Here is a 12,565-nt window from a genome sequence, read left to right as displayed (position 1 = left end):
GAGTGATAAGAAATATATATGAGCATTTCTAAATGGGACGTGAGCAAGCTGATCAATAAAGTGGATGATACTCTTTATGATATTTTAATGACCACAGCCACTTGTCTAGGGGCATCTTCTTTCTGACTATTTATTTTCTTCCATTTCTTTACTTAAAAGCAAATAAATAAAGGAATGAAATGTGCCCCTAGCCAAAGGGCATCCAGTGATGAAGTGCTGAATTTCTACTCCTTGCTATGTGATGATGAGAAGTAAAAAGCTTTGTGACCAGGCTAGTCAGAAGTAGAAAGTCCATGCATATTAAACAATGGAAAAAGTGGGTATCCATAGCGGACAAAAGCAGTAGCATCAATTAGCAAGAGAATGAAGTAATTTTTTAAATCAAAACCCAGTTTGGATTTGTCAAGGGCAGATCTTGCCTGTTAAACCAGGTTGACTTGAGACTGCCACCAAGGCACTGGATGAGGGAAAGTCGATACCTACAGCTTAGCTTGACTTGGCCAAAGCCTTTGACACAATCCTCCACCTGGGCAATATCAAAAAGTTAACACAACTTGGCATAAATCCCTCCCTAGCACAAGACAAAAAGAGGAACCTTGTTGGCAGAAATCACGCAACCCAATCCAATAAAGTCCTTAACGCATTTATTAGAAAAAAACAACAGAGCGTTTTCGCCACGGAACACCGTGGCTTCTTCAGAGGTTTACAATTCCAAAAATCAAACACTCCGTTTAAAACAGTAAAACCAGGAAGTGACGTCTTCCTGATTCCTGAAAACGGCAGCCTGTTTTTAAAAAATTAAAACATCTTAAAATGTCATGTACAACAAGTTAAAAAGTGCATAAAAAGCACCAAAAAGGCACAGAACTCGAGCACTTTGCATTTTTACATAATCAATGCAAGGTCATGCAAGTATTTTATGTACATTACCATAAACCTAAAAACTTCAAAAACATAGCTAGACAGTACCAAGGGGCAAAGTACAACCCCACATAAATGTACATGGATCTACCGGAATACTACGCAAGTCAAATATCCTAAATGATGACTAAAGAAGTATAAAGTGTGTAGTTACCTATAGGGTACATATCCGTCAAGTGCAAAACCCTACTGCTAAATGAGCGTAACTAATTGGTCCCTTGGGACCATAATACATTTAGCCAGGTCGCAGGGTCTGTATTTACGTTCAATGAAAATCCCAGGTGACTAACCATAATAAGAGACAATAATGTGCCTTTATCTAAGAACTAAGAGTGACAAAATCTATCTAAGATAACTTTTCAATTTAAGTACAGGGGCAATATTGCAGTTGCTGTTTAGACCAGGATGGCTAAAAGCGTCTAACCGCAACTGCCATTCAAGCTCACGATTTTCCAAAATTAAAGAGAAAGGACTGCCCCTGATCTTTAAAGGGACGTGATCAATGGCCATGAAGTGGAAACTATGGCCTGGGTTCAAAGCAATATGTTTTGCCAGTGCGTTGTCGTCTTTACTGTTCCTGATTGCATATAGGTGCTCATACATTCTATCTCGATTAAGCCTATCGGTTTTTCCAATGTAGAAACCCTGGCAACAGTTGCACATAGCGATGTAAATGATAGATTTGCTCTCACAGTTGAGTGCAAACCTAATAACATACTTTTTGTCCCTTACTTGGAATGTCTCTCCGGTACGAACATTGTTACAAAACTTACAGAAGCCACATCTAAACATACCTCTCCTTTTGTAAAATGTGTCTTGATGTACGTCCCTTTGTAATAGTTCTTTAAGGTTTCTAGATCTCTTGAAAGTAAATCTAGGTTCAAGACCTAATTTCCCTGCCAATAACGCATTAGATGAAATAAGGTGCCAGTTCTTTCGGACAATGTCCAGAATGCCCTTCGAGTTAATGCTAAAGGTAGTAATAAAGCTCAAGGACAAATCACTATATACCTCTCTAGGGTTCCCCATGACTCTCACATCATTAATCATGGGAAGCATTCTTTGCTCTATGTTAATACTAGAGTCATTGGACGGCACATTTTGCTTAAAAAGTAAAGGTGTGTAGAAACCATTGATCCTTTTAGAGGTAACTTCCTCTATGAGTTCTAATACCATTTTATCTGGGTACCCTCGGTTCGTGAACATCTCCCTCAGCAAGGAACATTCCTTAGAAAAGTCCACCAATGTACTGCACATTCTTCCTGCCCTCACCAGCTGTCCTTTTACAATAGATCTCTTCTGTTTGTACGGATGAGAGCTGGTGAAGTGCAGGAACGAGTTGCAGTAAGTAGATTTCCTGTATACAGTGGACTTCAAAATCTGTTGGGTGGTGTCCTTTGTTAGTTTAACATCGAGGTAATCTATCTCCCTAGTTGAAAATTTAAATGTAAATTTCAAGAACTCAGTAGTGGAACTGATGGTTTCAACAAAAGTTGTAGCTTCTGCTTCCGAACCCCTAAACAACAAAAACATGTCGTCCAGGAATCGGGTGTAAAATATAACAGGTGTCATAATGCCAGGGATCTTTTGTAAAATATTGGTTTCCCAATAGCCCATGACATAGTTTGCCACTCCAGCCCCACATGGGGAGCCCATCGCCACACCACGCTTCTGTAAGAAGAAGTCACCATCAAACGTGAAATAATTACTGGTTAAAACTATCTCCAGTAATTCAGTGGCCAAATCTACCTCCAATTTAGAAGCCCCGAAGTCGTGTAACATGATCCCAATCCACTCAACCGCTTCTTGATGCGGTATAGAGGTGTATAAGTCTATGACGTCTATGGTTAGAAAGTTGTCATCGTTATTATACGGTAAGCAGTTGACACTGTCCAGAAGTGTCCATGAGTCCTTACATACACTAGGGATCCCTTTAATGTATTTATCCAAAATGTGTGTAATAAGCTTCGAACATGGATAAATAATGGAGGACCTACTGTCAATCAAGGCCCTCATAGGGGGATCGCTAATACTCTTATGGATTTTAGGGATCCCGAACATGACGGGGATCTTGGAACAACTGATATCAATGTAGTTGTATAATTTTATATCAATTTTCCCCATCAGGAACAGGTCCCTAAAGTCCCTAAAGGGATCCCTAGTGTATGTAAGGACTCATGGACACTTCTGGACAGTGTCAACTGCTTACCGTATAATAACGATGACAACTTTCTAACCATAGACGTCATAGACTTATACACCTCTATACCGCATCAAGAAGCGGTTGAGTGGATTGGGATCATGTTACACGACTTCGGGGCTTCTAAATTGGAGGTAGACTTGGCCACTGAATTACTGGAGATAGTTTTAACCAGTAATTATTTCACGTTTGATGGTGACTTCTTCTTACAGAAGCGAGGTGTGGCGATGGGCTCCCCATGTGGGGCTGGAGTGGCAAACTATGTCATGGGCTATTGGGAAACCAATATTTTACAAAAGATCCCTGGCATTATGACACCTGTTATATTTTACACCCGATTCCTGGACGACATGTTTTTGTTGTTTAGGGGTTCGGAAGCAGAAGCTACAACTTTTGTTGAAACCATCAGTTCCACTACTGAGTTCTTGAAATTTACATTTAAATTTTCAACTAGGGAGATAGATTACCTCGATGTTAAACTAACAAAGGACACCACCCAACAGATTTTGAAGTCCACTGTATACAGGAAATCTACTTACTGCAACTCGTTCCTGCACTTCACCAGCTCTCATCCGTACAAACAGAAGAGATCTATTGTAAAAGGACAGCTGGTGAGGGCAGGAAGAATGTGCAGTACATTGGTGGACTTTTCTAAGGAATGTTCCTTGCTGAGGGAGATGTTCACGAACCGAGGGTACCCAGATAAAATGGTATTAGAACTCATAGAGGAAGTTACCTCTAAAAGGATCAATGGTTTCTACACACCTTTACTTTTTAAGCAAAATGTGCCGTCCAATGACTCTAGAATTAACATAGAGCAAAGAATGCTTCCCATGATTAATGATGTGAGAGTCATGGGGAACCCTAGAGAGGTATATAGTGATTTGTCCTTGAGCTTTATTACTACCTTTAGCATTAACTCGAAGGGCATTCTGGACATTGTCCGAAAGAACTGGCACCTTATTTCATCTAATGCGTTATTGGCAGGGAAATTAGGTCTTGAACCTAGATTTACTTTCAAGAGATCTAGAAACCTTAAAGAACTATTACAAAGGGACGTACATCAAGACACATTTTACAAAAGGAGAGGTATGTTTAGATGTGGCTTCTGTAAGTTTTGTAACAATGTTCGTACCGGAGAGACATTCCAAGTAAGGGACAAAAAGTATGTTATTAGGTTTGCACTCAACTGTGAGAGCAAATCTATCATTTACATCGCTATGTGCAACTGTTGCCAGGGTTTCTACATTGGAAAAACCGATAGGCGAATCCGAGATAGAATGTATGAGCACCTATATGCAATCAGGAACAGTAAAGACGACAACGCACTGGCAAAACATATTGCTTTGAACCCAGGCCATAGTTTCCACTTCATGGCCATTGATCACGTCCCTTTAAAGATCAGGGGCGGTCCTTTCTCTTTAATTTTGGAAAATCGTGAGCTTGAATGGCAGTTGCGGTTAGACGCTTTTAGCCATCCTGGTCTAAACAGCAACTGCAATATTGCCCCTGTACTTAAATTGAAAAGTTATCTTAGATAGATTTTGTCACTCTTAGTTCTTAGATAAAGGCACATTATTGTCTCTTATTATGGTTAGTCACCTGGGATTTTCATTGAACGTAAATACAGACCCTGCGACCTGGCTAAATGTATTATGGTCCCAAGGGACCAATTAGTTACTCTCATTTAGCAGTAGGGTTTTGCACTTGACGGATATGTACCCTATAGGTAACTACACACTTTATACTTCTTTAGTCATCATTTAGGATATTTGACTTTTGCGTAGTATTCCGGTAGATCCATGTACATTTATGTGGGGTTGTACTTTGCCCCTTGGTACTGTCTAGCTATGTTTTTGAAGTTTTTAGGTTTATGGTAATGTACATAAAATACTTGCATGACCTTGCATTGATTATGTAAAAATGCAAAGTGCTCGAGTTCTGTGCCTTTTTGGTGCTTTTTATGCACTTTTTAACTTGTTGTACATGACATTTTAAGATGTTTTAATTTTTTAAAAACAGGCTGCCGTTTTCAGGAATCAGGAAGACGTCACTTCCTGGTTTTACTGTTTTAAACGGAGTGTTTGATTTTTGGAATTGTAAACCTCTGAAGAAGCCACGGTGTTCCGTGGCGAAAACGCTCTGTTGGTTTTTTCTAATAAATGCGTTAAGGACTTTATTGGATTAGGTTGCGTGATTTCTGCCAACAAGGTTCCTCTTTTTGTCTTGTGCTTGGTTTGGTTTCGTACTTTTTTTACTGTGGTTTATAAATCCCTCCCTCATCAGGTGGGTGGCCAACTGGCTCACTGCTAGGACCCACAAGGTCAAAATAGGTGCCTTCACCTCTGACAGCAGAACTTTCATTACTAGTGTTCCCCAGGGATCTGTCCTGGGACCCCTACTATTTGACATCTACTTCTCAGAGGTCCAAGCAAAGACAAAAGGCCTGTGGCTGACCAAGTTTGCAGATGATTGTAAGTTGGCTGCTGTCATTGACTCCCAAAATGATGCCTGGTGCCAAAGTCATGGCCTTAATTTAAATGCAAAAAAAGTGTATTATCATGCAATTCAGCGAAGGCACGGCCCCTACTGATTACCACATCAACGGTAACTGCCTAAGCACATAACTTGTGGTGAGAAACCTGGGTACACAGGTTGACAACAGTCTTGCATTCGACCATCATGTAGCGGTAGTGATCAGAAAAGGATTTTACATGGTTCATCTCATAAGTAAAGGGATTGCTTTCAGAAAGAAGGAGGTTATTACCTCTCTGTATTCCTCCCTCATTAGGCCAATAATTGAGTACAATGCCCCATTTGGTATGTACCTCTCCAAACACCTGTACCAACTGGAAAGGCCAAAGAAATACCTCACAAAGAGAATCCATGGCCACCAACACCTGTCCTATGTGGACAGGCTCAAATCACTATCGCTCTATTCAGTACTGTACAGATTACTCAGAGGTGATCTGTGTCTCGCCTACAAGGTGATCTCACACCTTAGTCTGCTAGAGATGCTCCATATCTGTAAGTCTAACTCCTTGTGCATTACCTGATTGAAAGGCCTAAATCTGTGTGACACTAAAAAAAACCTGGTGGAGAGACAGGTTAGTCTCCCAGAGGTTGGTTCCCCCATTTCTGGAATAGACTCCCCATACATGTCAAAGTACGTTGCTGACCCTCTTAAAGCGCAACCTTGATGAGTAGATGGGAAACCACAAATTTGTCCCAGGGGTTCCACCTGTGTCCCTCATTGACAGGGGCAGCAGGTGCTAATTGTGGTTTCTTTTTTTGGGATAAACTCTTGGCTAGGCTTGTAAGGATCCCAGGGCCATTAGCCTAGTAATCTCCTATGATCCTATGCAGACAACCAGAAATAGGACCAATGTACGCATTTGCAGGTCAAACTGTCAGGTACTCCATTTTCCCTGCAACTATGTCTACTGCCAGTGGTCTCTGATGTCATATAATATCCTCATTCCTCTCAACTGTCCCTGATTTTTCAGACTGTTCCTTGTATTCCTTTACATTTTTGTCCTCTCTCTCTTGTAAATTAATTGATTTTGCTAGTACGTTATTGAGAATTAGTCAATTATGTCAGACATTAGTTTTTTATTGGTCATAAAATCCACGTTGATGCAAAGCCTGTTGTTCTATTGACTTTTAAGTGAATTACAGTAAGTCAGTAATGGCAAACAGAGTCTGATACTTATTATTGATCAGAGAATGCATGCTGATGCAAAGCCCTTTGTTTTATTAACGTTTATGTGAATTAGAGTAATAAGTGAAAGTATCTGTGATTTGGGGCCTTTCTCCCACACATTATTTTTGTCTTTGTCTGTGATTACTGAGCAAGTTGGGAGCTATGGATGTCTGTGAGATTCTCTGTTTTCTTTATTCATCAAAAAAATGTGATTTTATGGCAAGTCATGAAGGGCTGCTGTCACTACATAATGACAGGCATTTAAGATTCTGCTTTTATATCCTATAAAAAATTAAAGCTATGCAAACCTGTCATTCTATCAACAAATATGTAAGAGCAATATACAAAATCTACCCCTGATTTTGAGACTTTCTTTTTCCAATATTTATGGCTTTCTCCTAGTCTCTCTTGCTAAGAGATTGAGAGGAAATTTTTATAAGAGCTGGACATTTGAGATGTGCACAGATAAATTGCCAGTAATTGTTTGGGGCTCTCATAGGTTCATATGAGGTTGCTAGGCTAGTGGCCCTAGAGTCCTTACAAGCCTAGCCATGTTAATCTTGAGTTGCCTTGATTGTCCTTGGTTAGAGAGACACAATTCTCAGAGCAAGTCTATGATGAACACTAACTACCTCTGTTCATGAAGGACATGGGTACCACCCCTGGGGTGAATTTGTAGTCTCCTATCCATTTGTCCAGGTTGAGTTTGAATAGGGTCAGTAAGAAGCTCTGCTTCATGTGAATTGGAAGTTTATTCCAGAGTAGCAGCAATCTCTGGGAGATGTATCTGTCTCTCCAGCATGTTCTCTTAATGTTCTGTTAAGATCCTTACAGCTAGTGAGTCTTGTGCCATTTGACTTACAGATGTGTAGCATGTCCATCAGGGCAGGGTCAGAAACTGCCTTGTAGAATAGGCACAAATCGCATCTCAGCAGTCTGTATGATACAGAGTACAAGACAGGGTTTTCAGTCTATCCACAAGTTATGGTTTGGAGGCCCTGTATTTTCTTGGTGAGGAATCTCTGTGGTCTCTCTAGCTGCTGCTGGTGTCTGGTGAGGTACATGCAGAAGGGAGTATTGTACTGTACTAATGGTCTGATGAGGGCTGAGTACAGTGGAGTTATAACATCCTTAAACCCTGATGCAATGCCCTCAGTTATGAGATGCACAGCGTAAAAGGCTTTCCTTACCACTGTGGAGACTTGATGGTCGAAGTTAGTTCAAATTGCTGTCTACCTGTGTTCCCAGATCTCGCACCACTGGGCTTGAACTTAGAAAGAGTGCTGTTGGTATTGTAATTAGCAGGGAATTATACTTTGCCAAAGGGGATAATAATGCACTTTTTTGCATTTAGTTTTAATGCGTGGCTTTGGCACCAGTCATCTGTCTGTGTTAGCCCCTCCTGTAATATGTTAATATCACTGGGGGACACAATGATTGCACCCAATTTGCAATCATCAGCGAACTTAGTACTTCATAGGCTATCTACTTTAGCCCGGACTTCTTAGAAATAGATTCCAAACAGAAAAGGGTCCAGCACAGATCCTTGTGGTATGCCACACTGGTGACGGGTCTACTGGTAGAGGTGGAGTCACCAACTTTGACAGTGTGTGCTCTGTCTCTGAGCCAAGTGGGTACCCATATAGTGACATAAGGATTAATCCCCAGCTATGAGAGTTTCTCAATGATACCTGAGTGGGGGATTGTTTCAAAAGCCTTGGCTATGTCAAGATAGGCAGTATGCAATGTCTTAACTTCATCCAAGGCTTTCAGGACTTTCTCAAAGAAGCCTACTAATTTTAATAAGTCTGATCTACCCTTAACAAAGCCAGACTGGGTTGGATCTTGTTTGAAAGTCAGCTATGTCCTTGTTGATGAGGTCCCTGATGATTCTTTCCATGGCCTTGCAGATCAGGCTGGTTAGGACTTTATAGGTGTATAGTTCCCATGGTCACTTGATGGCCCACCTTTATGCAAGTGGATTACTTCTGCTGTTCTCCATTTTGCGAGAGCAAAGCCAGCTCTCAGGCTATGGTTAAAGAGCGTCTACTAAGTCCTGTTTTAGATTGCTTTATAAGCAACCTGGGATGTTATCTGGTCCCATTGAAAGTGTTTTTGGCCTTGCAGTGCTCGGATATGACCTGATCTCTAGAGATATTAGGCAAAAGACTGAAGTTGGGTATGCTTTGGGGTATGGCTGTTTGGGACAGGAGGGGCTGAAGTTTGCACAAAATCTGTTGGGTAGCAGGTTGGCAGTTTCATCCAGTATAGTATGAGTGGTACCATCTACTACCAGTTTGGCACATAGCTAGGCATTCCCTTTTAGATTTCGAAAATAGTTAAATAGTGGCTTATGATTATCCCTAGCTAGGGCTGGTATTTTAGCTTTCTAATTAGCTTTAGATGACTTTAGAAAATTTCTGATTTGCTTGTTCAAGCTGTGGAGGGAATTCTCCCTCTGCTGAGTCAGTTCACTCTTGTTATTGGACATCAGTTTCTCCCTTTTGTTATATAACCTGTTTATACTTGAGGTCCACCAGGGTGGTTTCTTTTTTTGGGAAGACCTGGTTTTAATCTGGTCAGGTACAGCTGAACCCTTACATTATTAGTCCTCTCTGTGGAGGGACATGCCTAACTGCGGTTGCTCATTAGTCTTTTGCATGATTAATGTGATTTGTGTGAAGTAACTTGGAATACTTTGATTTCTGGGTTCTGTTTGTGTTCAACAATGATGAAATTCATTATGTGACCATCATTTTTTTTTCTGAATCAGAAATTTAAAGTGCATGCAAAAGTGACTTTAACTGCTGAGAGGGGGAAGGAGCTGTTTGTAGATGGCAATAACTGACCCTCTTGTTTGCTCAGTTTAAAATGTCAGTGATCTAGCTTTGCCAGTCTAGTGTGCATTTGTATGAAATAAGATGGAATGCTTAATTACTGTAAATAGTTGTACATGAATGATAATGGCATATAAATCTGATGAAGCTCTGACAAGGGTGAAAGCATTCATCTCTTTTAACTTAATAAACTTTGGTTTAAACAAGCAATACCAGCTTGAATTATTTTTTCTTTCTTTAATAAGAATTCAAAAATGTTCTTTGAAATGGATCTTACAGAAGAAGTTATCACAACAGTATATTTTAGTAATCTGTGTGTGCTATCATTCCTATACAATTAGTTTTCCATGTTTTTATTCTTCATTAAGGAAACTGTGCACTATGCTTAAGGCTGGAAAACTACACTTCCCCTGTACTAGGTTGCAATGATTATTACTGTAACTGTTATTTAGCTATTTGTTTACCATATTCTGATGTCTGACATGTACAAAATAAAGCGGATACACCTGATGGGTAAAGAGGCTGCTTCTGGATACAAGCGATTTATCACTGTTGTTCATTGATCACTGTAAATAATAGTCACTGATCTAGCATTGCAGGAGTAGTGTCGAACGATGGGCCAGATTCCAATAGAGTTACTATCAGTGTAAATTACTTACTCCGGTGTAAGTCTATCCTGATTTCAAAAGATTTGATTTTAGTGTAAGTGACTTACTTCAGTGTAAGGCCTATCTATATGCAGGCTTATAATGGGGTCAGATTCCAAAAGACCAGCTCTGCTAAAACACTGGAGTAAGTCACTTACACTGAGAGCCAATCTTTTGGAAATGGTTGCATGTATTTCCAAGCATCAGTGTAAAAGTAGTATTGCTATGGTTTTATGCATGTGTGTGTGTCTGTGTGTGTGTGTGTGTGTGTATGTATGTGTGTGTATTTGTTGTGGGGTGCAGTATATTTAAGAGTAACTAGTTAACTTTAGTTTCCTTCACATTCCAGCATAAGCAGCAGCACTGCACATGATGTATATATTTAGCTCTGATGGTTTGGCAGGAGCACGATGTATGAGAATATACACAAGTCGCATTGCCATCTCAAAGGGGATAACTGGTTGAGTTCTTGGCTGTGGCTTCTTCTTTGTGGAGTCTTCATGCTCTCCCTATATCTCTTTGGGTTTATTTGTGTGCTCTAGTTTTCTCCAACAACCCAAAGGCAAGCATATATATATATATATATATATATATATATATATATATATATATATATATATATATATATATATATATATATATATATATATATATATATAGTGTTTGACAGCAGATATTTTTGGGTGGAATAGGGAGGACTGCACTATTCCTCGATGCGATATATCTCTGTAAACATTTGTCTTCTAAGTTTATTGTGAACTGCTATTTTGTCAGATACAATTTATTTCTTCTTTGAAAGAAAAATAAAACTGAACTTCTTTTCTTGCTCATGTCTTTTGTTCTGGCCATCATTGTGCCAAAAGGTTAGAAAATAACTCTAAAATAGATCTCAGAATGTCTGCAACCCCATGACTTCTGGGTGGCCTAGTGGTCTAGATCAATTTGATTATTTATTCTATGGTTATTACAATGCAGTCTTGTCTAGTTAGGGTGTGATGAAAGCAGCAAAGGCTAAAACTGAGTATCTTTATTTACTCATGATTTTTCTTCAGGGAATCATTGAAATGAAAGGTTGAAAATACTCTGAAATGCACTTCAGAATATCAGGAACCCCCCTGATTTCTGTGTGCCTAGTAGTTCCTAGACACTCCCAGCTTAATTCAGTTATTTACTCTACAGTTATTACAGTGCAGTATGGCTTAATTAGGGTGCGTGCTAAAAGGACACAGGAAAAAGTTGAAGAATAAGACAAAATGTGAGAACAGGCAGGAAAATGTAATCTGGATGACGTGGGGAGGCTATGATGGGAGGAACAGGGGACACTAAGTGTGTGGAGATTAGTGGGCAGCAAGGAGAGGGCATGAAGTCCTTCACCTAGGGTGGCATTTCATCTAAGGCTGGCTCTGTGTATAATTAGTATTCATCAAATTTCCTCTGTTTACTCCAGTAGTAATCTAGCCATAGAATAGGATCTGCATACTATCAAAAATGGGATGACGAGAATTTTGAAAGACAATAATTTCAAAAGTCAGTTTTTTTAAGTATGTTTTCTGCATGTGGATTTATCCCATGTACTCCACTTATAAAATCTTTGCCATTATACTCCCTACCTTTATATATACCAGCCACAGAGTTACTGTACCTTGGCGATTATGGTAAAAAGCATATTTTAACATTTCCTACTTTTAAAATTATGTCCATCTGAAATTTTCAACAGAATTACAAGAGATAGCCAGCTATATCAGATTAGACTAAAATTAATTTTATTTGAAAATGCTTGATGATGTTCACCTGAATGGCAACTGCTGTTTAGTAACTCAACAAGCCTAAATGTTCTCCATATTCTTTGCAATGGAAGTGAGACTGACACCTGTCGTTATCAGAAGTCTTCACTGATCCAGCCCTGAGCAAGATAACAGCATTGCTATCTATCTGTTCCTTAACAGTTGTATAGTTTCCAATGAGAGCCAGAGCAATTTAACTCAAGGTATACAAAGCACTTCTTCCAGCTGCAATAAGCACATGGGTGGAGATGATCCAGCCCACTACCCAAGAGTTGTAAGGTCTTTCTCTGCTTTTTGTCATTTCTCATTCCCATTCCAACCGGTCCTATTCCCCATGCTAGCAGCCTTGCTTCATACCTTTCTAAACATTCAGATTTAAGCTCATTGAAGATTTCTTAATCCTCAGCCTATATCTCCAGCTGTTGAGTAAGGGTAAAGGGTTATACAATAGATGGTCTCTAGTGTGAAGGCTG

This window comes from Protopterus annectens, chromosome 14.part0, assembly GCF_019279795.1.
Source record: "Protopterus annectens isolate FY-2018-M chromosome 14.part0, PAN1.0, whole genome shotgun sequence".
NCBI classification, from domain to species: Eukaryota; Metazoa; Chordata; order Ceratodontiformes; family Protopteridae; genus Protopterus; species Protopterus annectens.
This window is presented reverse-complemented; position numbering follows the sequence as displayed.